Genomic DNA, 12,570 nt, shown 5'->3' with positions numbered 1-12,570 from the left:
CTGCTTGAAAATTGTTCTTTGATCTCAGAGAGACAGCAGTTACTCGTCTTGAAACAAGATCTTAGTTCCCTGCCCAGGAATTGAACCTGAGTAGCCTGGATGAAAACCAGGAATCCTATCTGCTAGACCACCAGGGGCTAGAGGCTAGAAGAAAAGTTGCCCTGGCTCTTGCCCCATTTAAAAGCAAGAATATTTCAAGGAGGCAAAAACTGCAAAAACAGGTACAAATTTTATTAATAGAGACACAGCACAACATGTGGGAGAGCACACAGAGAAAGAGTTTATTTAGACAGAAACAAAACAGAATACACACCTGGAGAGGAATGGCGTGGGTGTCCTCCTTAATGAGGAGAAGTATAGTAAAGAGCAAGTCAAATCATTTATATAGGGGCAGTTCTTCTCAGTCTTTGTTCTCCTCTGGCCAATTATCTCATTTCTTTTCTCATATCTGACCTATCTTAGGGCCCTATCCAATATTTGCACACATCTTTTTGCCAAGATGGATTCCAGCGGAGGCTTATGGGAGGCTTTAAAACACCTACTATGGAATGGTGCTCCCTCCGTTTCTGACCCCCCAAGGAGCCTTCCTGTACATGTGCAGTTGGGGAGGTTTCCTTGACCTCAGAAGTGATGTGGTCGTCTTATCTCTTTACTCCAGCAGGGCTCAGCTCCTGCCACTAATTTTGTCCTTGGAGTGTCAGGGAAAACAAAGCTCTGATTTACTCCGCTTGACAAACCCCAGCTGCTCAGCCCTGGGGCCCATCTACCTCCTACCTCACTTTCACTCTAAAGAAAAACATCTGAGAAATGGGATACCAGTTACCTAAGAATTTTAAGAGTGCCCTCCGCCCTCCCCCCGGACTCCAGCCAATTTTATATTTAAAAACAGTGGTCCTTCCTCGTGCACATTTGCAACTAAACGGATCAATCTGGCCAAACAACAATTAAAAATATCAATGGCCGGGGCTTCCCTGGTGGCGCAGTGGTTGAGAGTCCGCCTGCCAATGCAGGGGACACGGGTTCGTGCCCCGGCCCGGGAAGATCCCACATGCCGCGGAGCGGCTAGGCCTGTGAGCCATGGCGGCTGAGCCTGCGCGTCTGGAGCCTGTGCTCCACAACGGGAGAGGCCACAACAGTGAGAGGCCCGCGTACCACAAAAAAAAAAGAAAAAAAAATATCAATGGCCATTATGGGGAATTTTTGAAATCTCCAAACAATTTTCTTAAAACCAAATTGGACTACAATAGCTTAAAAATTTCCAGAACTGAGTGAAATGCTTATTTCAATTGGTATTTTGAGGCTTCCCAATATTATTGGGAGTGTAAAATTGTATCTCTGCAAATTAAGATTTTAAGATGAACTGAGACAAGCAATTAAAAAAAGATAAAATGTCTCCCAAAGCCTCATGCTCTTCTCCCTTGGTTCCTCCTTCAGCACCACCTGTCTCTTTCCCCGGCTCTCCCTGTCCAGACTCCACCTCTGAAGCCATCATCCCCCTTCCTTCTACACCACCCACACCTCCTCTATACCCTCAATTCCCCCATGATAACACTCTCACCCAACTTCCCCTTTCTCTGAAATTCTCCCCATTTCCTTTTCCTCTGAACTTGTCAGAATCTGTCCCTTTATTTATTTATATTTTTTATTTTTTTTAACATCTTTATTGGAGTATAATTGCCTTACAATGGTGTGTTAGTTTCTGCTTTACAACAAAATGAATCAGTTATATATATACATGTTCCAATATCTCTTCCCTCTTGCGTCTCCCTCCCTCCCACCCTCCCTATCCCACCCCTCTAGGTGGTCACAAAGCACCGAGCTGATCTCCCTGTGCTATGTGGCTGCTTCCCACTAGCTATCTACCTTACGTTTGGTAGTGTATATATGTCCATACCTCTCTCGCTTTGTCACAGCTTACCCTTCCCCCTCCCCATATCCTCAAGTACATTCTCTAGTAGGTCTGTGTCTTTATTCCTGTCTTACCCCTAGGTTCTTCATGACAATTTTTTCTTAAATTCCATATATATGTGTTAGCATATGGTATTTGTCTCTCTCTTTCTGATTTACTTCACTCTGCATGACAGACTCTAGGTCTATCCACCTCATTACAAATAGCTCAATTTCGTTTCTTTTTATGGCTGAGTAATATTCCATTGTATATATGCGCCACATCTTCTTTATCCATTCATCCGATGATGGACACTTAGTTTTTGCATCTATGTTCATCAGGGATATTGGCCTGTAGTTTTCTTTCTTTGTGACATCCTTGTCTGGTTTTGGTATCAGGGTGATGGTGGCCTCGTAGAATGAGTTTGGGAGTGTTCCTCCCTCTGCTATATTTTGGAAGAGTGTGAGAAGGATAGGTGTTAGCTCTTCTCTAAATGTTTGATAGAATTCTCCTGTGAAGCCATCTGGTCCTGGGCTTTTGTTTGTTGGAAGATTTTTAATCACAGTTTCAATTTCAGTGCTTCTGATTGGCCTGTTCATATTTTCTATTTCTTCCTGGTTCAGTCTTGGCAGGTTGTGCATTTCTAAGAATTTGTCCATTTCTTCCACGTTGTCCATTTTATTCGCATAGAGTTGCTTGTAGTAATCTCTCATGATCCTTTGCATCTCTGCAGTGTCAGTTGTTACTTCTCCTTTTTCATTTCTAACTCTATTGATTTGAGTCTTCTCCCTTTTTCTCTTGATGAGTCTGGCTAATGGTTTATCAATTTTGTTTATCTTCTCAAAGAACAAGCTTTTAGTTTTATTGATCTTTGCTATCATTTCCTTCATTTCTTTTTCATTTATTTCTGATCTGATTTTTATGATTTCTTTCCTTCTGCTAACTTTGGGGTTTTTTTGTTCTTCTTTCTCTAATTGCTTTAGGTGCAAGGTTAGGTTGTTTATTCGAGATGTTTCCTGTTTCTTAAGGTAGGATTGTATTGATATAAACTTCCCTCAGAATTGCTTTTGCTGCATCCCATAGATTTTGTGTCGTCGTGTCTCCATTGTCATTTGTTTCTAGGTATTTTTAAATTTCCTCTTTGATTTCTTCAGTTATTAAAGTATTATTAAATACTTCATTATTAAGTAGTGTATTGTTTAGTCTCCATGTGTTTGTATTTTTTACAGATCTTTTCCTGTAATTGATATCTAGTCTCATACTGTTGTGGTCGGAAAAGATACTTGATACAATTTCGATTTTCTTAAATTTACCAAGGCTTGATTTGTGACCCAAGATATGATCTGTCCTGGAGAGTGTTCCACGAGCACTAGAGAAAAATGTGTATTCTGTTGTTTCTGGATGGAATGTCCTATAAATATCGATTAAGTCCATCTTGTTTAAAGTATCATTTAAAGCTTGTGTTTCCTTATTTATTTTCATTTTGGATGATCTGTCCATTGGTGAAAGTGGGGTGTTAAAGTCCCCTACTATGAATGTATTGCTGTCGATTTCCCCTTTTATGCCTGTTAGTATTTGCTTTATGTATTGAGGTGCTCCTATGTTGGGTGCATAAATATTTACGATTGTTATATCTTCTTCTTGGATCGATCCCTTGATCACTATGTAGTGTCCTTCTTTGTCTCTTCTAATAGTCTTTATTTTAAAGTCTATTTTGTCTGATATGAGAATGGCTACTCCAGCTTTCTTTTGGTTTCTATTTGCATGAAATATCTTTTTCCATCCCCTACTTTCAGTCTGTATGTGTCCTAGGTCTGAAGTGGGTCTCTTGTAGACAGCAAATATACGGGTCTTGTTTTTGTATCCATTCAGCCAATCTGTGTCTCTTGGTGGGAGCATTTAGTCCATTTACATTTAAGGTAATTATCGATATGTATGTTCCTATTACCATTTTCTTAATTGTTTTGGGTTCGTTATTGTAGGTATTTTCCTTCTCTTGTGTTTCTTGCCTAGAGAAGTTCCTTTAGCAGTTGTTGTAGAGCTGGTTTGGTAGTGCTGAACTCTCTCAGCTTTTGCTTGTCTGTAAAGGTTTTAATTTCTCCATCAAATCTGAATGAGATCCTTGCTGGGTCGAGTAATCTTTGTTGCACGTTTTTCTCCTTCATCACTTTAAATATGTCCTGCCACTCCCTTCTGGCTTGCAGAGTTTCTGCTGAAAGATCATCTGTTATCCTTATGGGGATTCCCTTGTGTGTTATTTGTTGTTTTTCCCTTGCTGCTTTTAATATGTTTTCTTTGTATTTAATTTTTGACAGTTTGATTAATATGTATCTTGGCGTATTTCTCCTTGGACTGATCCTGTATGGGACTCTCTGGACTTGATTAACTATTTCTGTTCCCATGTTAGGGAAGTTTTCAACTATAATCTCTTCAAATATTTTCTCAGTCCCTTTCTTTTTCTCCTCTTCTTCTGGAACCCCTATAATTCGAATATTGGTGCATTTAATGTTTTCCCAGAGGTCTCTGAGACTGTCCTCAGTTCTTTTCATTCTTTTTTCTTTATTCTGCTCTGCAGTAGTTATTTCCACTATTTTATCTTCCAGGTCACTTATCCGTTCTTCTGCCTCAGTTATTCTGCTATTGATCCCATCTAGAGTATTTTTAATTTCATTTATTGTGCTGTTCATCATTGTTTGTTTCATCTTTAGTTCTTCTAGGTCCTTGTTAAATGTTTCTTGCATTTTGTCTATTCTGTTTCCAAGATTTTGGATCATCTTTACTATCATTATTCTGAATTCTTTTTCAGGTAGACTGCCTATTTCCTCTTCATTTGTTAGGTCTGGTGGGTTTTTATCTTGCTCCTTCATCTGTGTGTTTTTCTGTCTTCTCATTTTGTTTATCTTACTGTGTTTGGGGTCTCCTTTTTGCAGGCTGCAGGTTCGTAGTTCCCGTTGTTTTTGGTGTCTGTCCCAGTGGCTAAGGTTGGTTCAGTGGGTTGTGTAGGCTTCCTGGTGGAGAGGACTAGTGCCTGTGTTCTGGTGGATGAGGCTGGATCTTGTCTTTCTGGTGGGCAGGTCCATGTCCGGTGTTGTGTTTTGGGGTGTCTGTGGACTTATTATGATTTTAGGCAGCCTCTCTGCTAATGGGTGGGGTTGTGTTCCTGTCTTGCTAGTTGTTTGGCATAGGGTGTCCAACACTGTAGCTTGCTGGTCGTTGAGTAAAGCTGGGTGCTGGTGTTGAGATGGAGACCTCTGGGAGATTTTCGCTGTTTGATATTATGTGGAGCTGGGAGGTCTCTTGTGGACCAGTGTCCTGAAGTTGGCTCTCCCACCTCAGAGGCACAGCACTGACTCCTGGCTGCAGCACCAAGACCCTTTCATCCACACGGAAAAAAAGGAAAAGGGAAAAATCATAAATCTTGCTCTCAAAGTCCACCTCCTTAATTTGGGATGATTCGTTGGCTATTCATGTATTCCACAGATGCAGGGTACATCAAGTTGATTGTGGAGCTTTAATCCGCGGCTTCTGAGGCTGCTGGGAGAGATTTCCCTTTCTCTTCTTTATTCTCACAGCTCCCGGGGCTCAGCTTTGGATTGGGCCCCGCCTCTGCGTGTAGGTCGCCGGAGGGCGTCTGTTCTTCGCTCAGACAGGACGGGGTTAAAGGAGCCGCTGATTGGGGGCTCTGGCTCACTCAGGCCGGGGTGGGGGGGGGGGGCGGGGGAGGGAGGGGCACGGAGTGCGGGGCGGGCCTGCGGCGCCAGAGGCCGGCATGACGTTGCACCAGCCTGAGGGGCGCCGTGCGTTCTCCCATGGAAGTTGTCCCTGGATCCCGGGACCCTGGCAGTGGCGAGCTGCACAGGCTCCCTGGAAGGGGGGTGTGGACAGTGACCTGTGCTCGCACACAGGCTTCTTGGTGGCGGCAGCAGCAGCCTTAGTGTCTCATGCCTGTCTCTGGGGTCCGCGCTTTTAGCTGCGGCTCACGCCCGTCTCTGGAGCTCCTTTAAGCAGCGCTCTTAATCGCCTCTCCTCGCGCACCAGGAAACAAAGAGGAAAGAAAAAGTCTCTTGCCTCTTCGGCAGGTCTAGACTTTTCCCCGGACTCCCTCCCGGCCAGCCGTGACGCACTAACCCCCTGCAGGCTGTGTTCACGTCGCCAACCCCAGTCCTCTCCCGGCGCTCCCACCGAAGCCCGAGCCTCAGCTCCCAGCCCCGCCCGCCCCGGCGGGTAAGCAGACAAGCCTCTCGGCTGGTGAGTGCCGGTCGGCCCTGATCCTCTGCGCGGGAATCTCTCCGCTTTGCCCTCCGCACCCCTGTTGCTGTGCTCTCCTCCACGGCTCCGAAGCTCCCCCACTCCGCCACCCGCAGTCTCCGCCCGCGAAGGGGCTTCCTAGTGTGTGGACACTTTTCCTCCTTCACAGCTCCCTCCCGCTGGTGCAGGACCCGTCCCTATCCTTTTGTCTCTGTTTATTTTTTTCTTTTGCCCTACCCAGGTACGTGGGGGGTTTCTTGCCTTTTGGGAGGTCTGAGGAGGTCTTCTGCCAGCGTTCAGTAGGTGTTCTGTAGGAGCTGTTCCCCGTGTAGATGTATTTCTGGTGCATCTGTGGGGAGGAAGGTGATCTCCGCGTTTTACTCTTCCGCCATCTTCCCGGAAGCCCCTCTGTCCCTTTAAAATTAAGCCTTCGGAGGATCCAGAGAGCAAACCCTTAATTTCTTATATTCCCTGCACTAAATTTGAACTGCAAGTCATTGTCAAAGATTTTCCCCAAATAACTGAAGATCCTCACAGATTTGCTAAGGAATTTAATATTGTCATTCAAACTTACCAAACTGGTTTCTCTGACTTATATTAGCTAGTTCATATGCTTGCTGGTGAAGGCCAGGCTCAGCATTGCATAAAACCTGCTAATAGGGAAATCCTGAAAGGTCTCTAGAATGACATCTGGGAGATCAGCCCACTAACTTACTATATGATCAGGCTCAAGCTATCTCTAGGTGACTTCATCAAGCGATTTCTAGGGTTTTTCCAAAGCCTGTTGATTGGAACAAAATTCAGGCTTGCACACAAAAATCTGATGAACATGTTTATGACAATTACAACCAACTTCAGGTTGATTTTAAAGAAAATTCTGGCCTTCCTTTAGATGTTGATTCCACCTAGGTAGTTTTTAACTCTATGTTTATTCATGAGTTGAACTGGGACCTTTCCCTTATAGTAAAAAGGACCAGGATGGAATAGGAAACTAGGTCTACTCTAGAGTCAGTTAATCTGGCAAACCAGCTGTCTCATACTCTAGATGAATCACCTCAAAGGAAGACTGCCGAAATTCTTAATCTTCAACTCCAGGAAATGAAGGCTCTTAAATGAAACAAAATCCTCCCAGTTTCATTTATTATTGCAATAAGCCAGGATATTGGAAAGAGATTATAAATTTAAGTGTTTTATGAGCTTTCAGTCTTCTAATTATGCTTTCCAGTGTCCTTCTGATTCTCAGTGATGGGGCTTTGAGGAATTACATTCTGTGGAAAGAAAATTTAAAATGGCCCCTATATTCAGTAATTATTGAATGCAATACTTTTACCTGCAACTTTAGCTATTATTAAGATTCCAGGGCATTCTAAACTTGATTCTGTTAGCTAAGTAAAATCACCCTGCCAATATTTCCACAAGGAATGCTGCTCTTAAAGGTAGCATTAGCAGCCAAACCTCTGTTATGTTCCAAAGGCCCCCAAATGGTAACTTAGAAAAACTGGCTAGAGAAGCCCAACAGTTGGCCTCAGGAAAGGAAAAACAAGATTGTAAATTTAACAGTTGTTGTTTTGGTAAAAAAAAGAAAGCTCTGGGTTGACCAAACAACAACCCAGTCCCACTGGAGACTCTAAAATTCCCACCCTTCACCACTGTCAAAATGATAGCCTTCATGAATCAATATTGGGGGAGAAACATTAATAAGGCCACAAAAAGTGCCTGTCTTACTTGTCCCACTTATCTGAAGTACAACACAGAGAAGCCTGCTCGTACTGCTCCTAGACATTTTAAACTGCCTAACGGACCAAAGTCTAGAAAATGGATTTCATATAACTTCCTTTGTCTCACGGGTAAAAATGTTTTAGTTACAATCTGTATATTTTCACATCAGACTGAATCCCTCCCTTGTAAACAGCCTACTGCCTCTTCCGTGGTAAAAGTCCTTTTGGAAAAGATTATCCCTACCTGGGGAACTCCTCTAAAACTTCATAGTGATTGAAGAACTCATTTTACTGGCCAAGTACTTTAAGTTTGTGCTGTTTGGCCAGTTTTATAACTATTTCACTGCACTTATCATCTTTAACCCTCTGGTTTAGTTGAATGCACTAATGCATTATTATTATTTCTTTTTTTTTTTTTTGCGGTACGTGGGCCTCTCACTGTTGTGGCCTCTCCCGTTGCGGAGTACAGCCTCCGGACGCGCAGGCTCAGTAGCCATGGCTCACGCGCCCAGCCGCTCCGCGGCATGCGGGATCCTCCCGGACCGGGGCACGAACCCGTGTCCCATGCATCGGCAGGCGGACTCTCAACCACTGCGCCACCAGGGAAGCCCGCATTATTATTATTATTTTTAAATTTTATTTATTTATTTTTCGCCACATTGGTTCTTTGTTGCTGTGTGTGGGCTTTCTCTAGTTGTGGCGAGCTGGGGGCTCTTCATTGCGGTCTGTGGGTTTCTCATTGCGGTGGCTTCTCTTGTTGTGGAGCACGGGCTCTAGGCACGCAGGCTTCAGTAGTCGTGGTGCGTGGGCTCAGTAGTTGTGGCTCGCGGGCTCTAGAGTGCAGGCTCAGTAGTTGTGGTGTATGGGCTTAGTTGTTCTGAGGCATGTGGGATCTTCGCGGACCAGGGCTCGAACCCGTGTCCCCTGCATTTGCAGGTGGATTCTTAACCACTACGCCACCAGGGAAGTCTCCACTTATGCATTATTAAGACTCAATTGGCGAAATTTGTAGATGCCCTCCAAATACCTTGGCCAAAAGCATTGCTGTGAGATCCTTTTGGAACTCACAAACTCTCAACTTTTGAGATAGTCGTGGGATACCCAACGCACTTGATTCCTGTTTCTTTTGGCCCATAGCTGATGAAAAGGGAAACACTTATATATTGCAAAGGCGTAATTGTTTCTATTAAAAATAACGATGGGGCTTCCTGGTGGCACAGTGGTTGAGAGTCCGCCTGCCAATGCAGGGGACACGGGTTCGTGCCCCGGTCCGGGAAGATCCCACATGCTGCGGAGCGGCTAGGCCCGTGAGCCATGGCCGCTGAGCCTGCGCATCCGGAGCCTGTGCTCCGCAACGGGAGAGGCCACAACAGTAAGAGGCCCGCGTACCGAAAAAAAAAAAAAAAATTAACAATGCTTCGGTAGAGCAATCTTCTCACAGTGTGCTCTTGGGAGAGGAAGGCATTAAGAGTTACACTTTGCTACCAGGAAATTTTGTCTATTTGGAAAAGACACTTCTAGAAGAACTCTCTTCAGCCTCACTGAAGAGACCCCTGTCAGGTACTGTTAACCAAGAAAGTTTGGCTATCAACTGTTAACCACTTCTAATTTATGCAAAAATTTAATATAACCTGGAAGTGAAACCCACTGAAAGTTTATTTGACAATATTTTTTCTTGGTTAACTATCAGTAAACATGCATTAAATATTTTCACCCACATTTTCTTTGCTAAATCCAATGTGTCTTCTATCATTTAATCTGTTGAACTGTCTTCAAATTTACCTGAGAAAATAAACTTGGTGCTTTGTATAAAGGGATGACACAGTGATCTAAATGTGTGCTGACACTGAAACAGAAGTAGCCGAAAAATTACTTAAGGACATCATTTATAATCTTCCAGGACATGAGGTGGTTTACTACATCACAGATTGCAGGCACAAAATTAGGATTCTTGCACTTTAGTTATCATCTCTGATGTAAAATTGAATAAAGATAATATAAAAACTGTAATTAACCTGCTTCTCTTGCTGTAAAATTCTAGCGGTGTAATCAAAGGCAATATTTGTATGTGTGAAGCCTGAGTATGTGTTATCGTTTTGATATGTTATTAGGTTAATTTGTATATGTTAGGATTCAGTCTTTTGTTTTTAACCTGTCTTCATTTAATTTTATTTTTAACATAGATTATTAACATTTTAAATATCAAAACTTTGAGAAAATATATACGCAAATTTTTATTTCTTTCCCTACCTCTTCCCAACGCATTTTTGCTCACACATCATGGGTAACCAATTAAGTAGTTTCTGGTTTATCCTTTCTCTGTGTTTTTTTTAAATGAATATATCTATATTACATCCATATTTATCTGTCTATTTATCTATCTCCATATTATTGTATCTATCTCTTATTTATTCCATACTTCTACACAATGTAGAATATTATGTTTATTCTTTGGTTTCCTGATTTTTTTCACTTAGTTTTTTTCCCTGGGAAATTACTCTATATGTCCTCATAGAGATCTTTTTTATTTAATTTTTTTTGCTAGCTACTTAGCATTGCTCTGTGCAGATGTTCAATATTTTTTCAACCAATATCCTATGAGTGGTCATTTCGATTTTTTTGGCCAAAGTGGCAGGAGGCAATTCCATTCCATTTCAATTTCCGCTCCACAGCCAAGGCATGAATGTACAGTCCTACCCTCCAAAAGGACAGTAGCATGAAGCCCTGTGTCTCTATGGCCTCCACACCTGCAGTTTCTGGCCCCACCTAGATGGTCACCTACAGGTGCCTCAGGGAAGTGACCTCTACCTTACAGATAGCACCAGCAGAGATTGAGTGGGAGCCCAACAGCACCAGAATAACCACCAGACCAGAATATCACTGTAAGAGCTGAGAAAAATGTCATTAAGATTAAAGACTACAAGAGTAGACAAGATTCATATGCTTAACCTAAACAGGGCTATTCCCTGCTAAAATGGAAGATTTATATAGGCCTTAGAATCTTCTAACATAATAACCAAAATGTCTAAGACACAGTAGAAATCACCAGATATGCTAAGAACCAGAAAAACCACTATTTTCATGAGAAATTACAATCAATGTCAATACCAAGGCAAATCAGATGTTGGAATTATCTGTCAAAGATTTTAAAACAGCCAACGTATAAATGCTTTAGGATCTAATAGACATTTATAGTACATTCCACCCAATAGCAGCAACATACAGATTATTTTCAAGTGCCTGTGGAAGAGTCACAAAGATAGAACACATCCTGAACATAAAATAAACCTTAACAAACTTAAAAGAATTGAAATCATAGAGAGTATGGTTTTTGACCACAGTGAAATCAAGCTAGAAATTAATAACAGAAGGACAACAAGAAAATTACCCAGGATACAAGATTAACAAACAAAAATCAATAGCATTTCTATATATTAATAAGTAGAAACCAATTTTTTTAAGTACCATTTACAATCGCTCCAAAGAAAATGAAATACTTAGGTTTGAATCTAAGAAAACATGTAAAAAAATCTACATGATGAAAGAAATCAAAGAAAACCTAAATGCTTGTGGAGACATATCATGTTTGTGGTTTGGAAAACTCAATATAGTAAAGATGTCAGTTTTTCCTAAATTTATCTGTAAGTTTAATATAATTGTTACCAACATATCAAAATGTAGTTTTTTTTAAATAGCTATAAGCAATCTTACTCTAAAATTTTTACAGAAAGGGAAAGACCCTATAATAGCTAAAAGGTATTTTGAACTAGAAGAATAAAGTGGGAAGAATCATTCTTCTTGGCTTCCTACATAGCCACAGGAATCATGACAGTGTGGTACTGCTGGTAGAATAGACACATGAATCAATGGGACAGAATAGGGAGACTAGAAATAAATCTACACAAATTATGCACATTTTTTGACAAAGTTACAAAAGCAATGTAATAAAGGAGGTATAGTTTTTGAATAAATGGTGCTGGAAAAACTGGACATCCACAGACAAATAAATAAACCTTGATTTAGTCTACACACCTTCCACAAAAAATCTACTCAAAAGTATATCAGGGACATAAATGTAAAACATAAAACTATAAAACTTCTAGAAAAACATAGGATAAAATGTTTGGAATCTTGGACTAGGCAGAAGTTCTTAGACTTGACTTCAAAAGCACTTAAAAGTGAAAATTCATAAAAGGAAATTCGATAAATTGGACTCAGCAAAAACCCCACAAATGTCCTCTGAAAGATTCTGTTGAGAGAATGAATAAGTCTTAAAAGGAAAATTGAAAAATTGAACATAAAATTTTCAAATTTTTCTCTGTGAGAGATTCTATTATGAAGACAAGATAAGCTACAGACTGAGAGAAAATATCTGCAAACCACATATCTAAAAAGGAATTATATCTAGACTATATAAAGAATTCTCAAAACAACAAACACATCCAGTTAAAAATGGTCAAAAGAAGCACTATTTACAATAGCTAAGACATGGAAACAACCTAAATGTCCATCAACAGATGAATGGATAAAAAAGATGTGGTACATACATGAAATGGAATACTACTCAGCCATAAAAAAGAAAAAATAATGCCATTTGCAGCAACATGGATGCAACTAGAGATTATCATATTAAGTGGAGTAAGTCAGAAAGAGAAAGACAAATACCATATGATGTCGTGGAATCTAAAGTATGACACAAATGAGCTTATCTATGAA

The sequence above is a fragment of the Orcinus orca genome, chromosome 12 (genome assembly GCF_937001465.1).
Source record: "Orcinus orca chromosome 12, mOrcOrc1.1, whole genome shotgun sequence".
In the NCBI taxonomy this organism is placed as follows: domain Eukaryota; kingdom Metazoa; phylum Chordata; class Mammalia; order Artiodactyla; family Delphinidae; genus Orcinus; species Orcinus orca.
The sequence above is the reverse complement of the archived record's forward strand: the minus strand, read 5'-3'. Positions refer to the sequence as shown.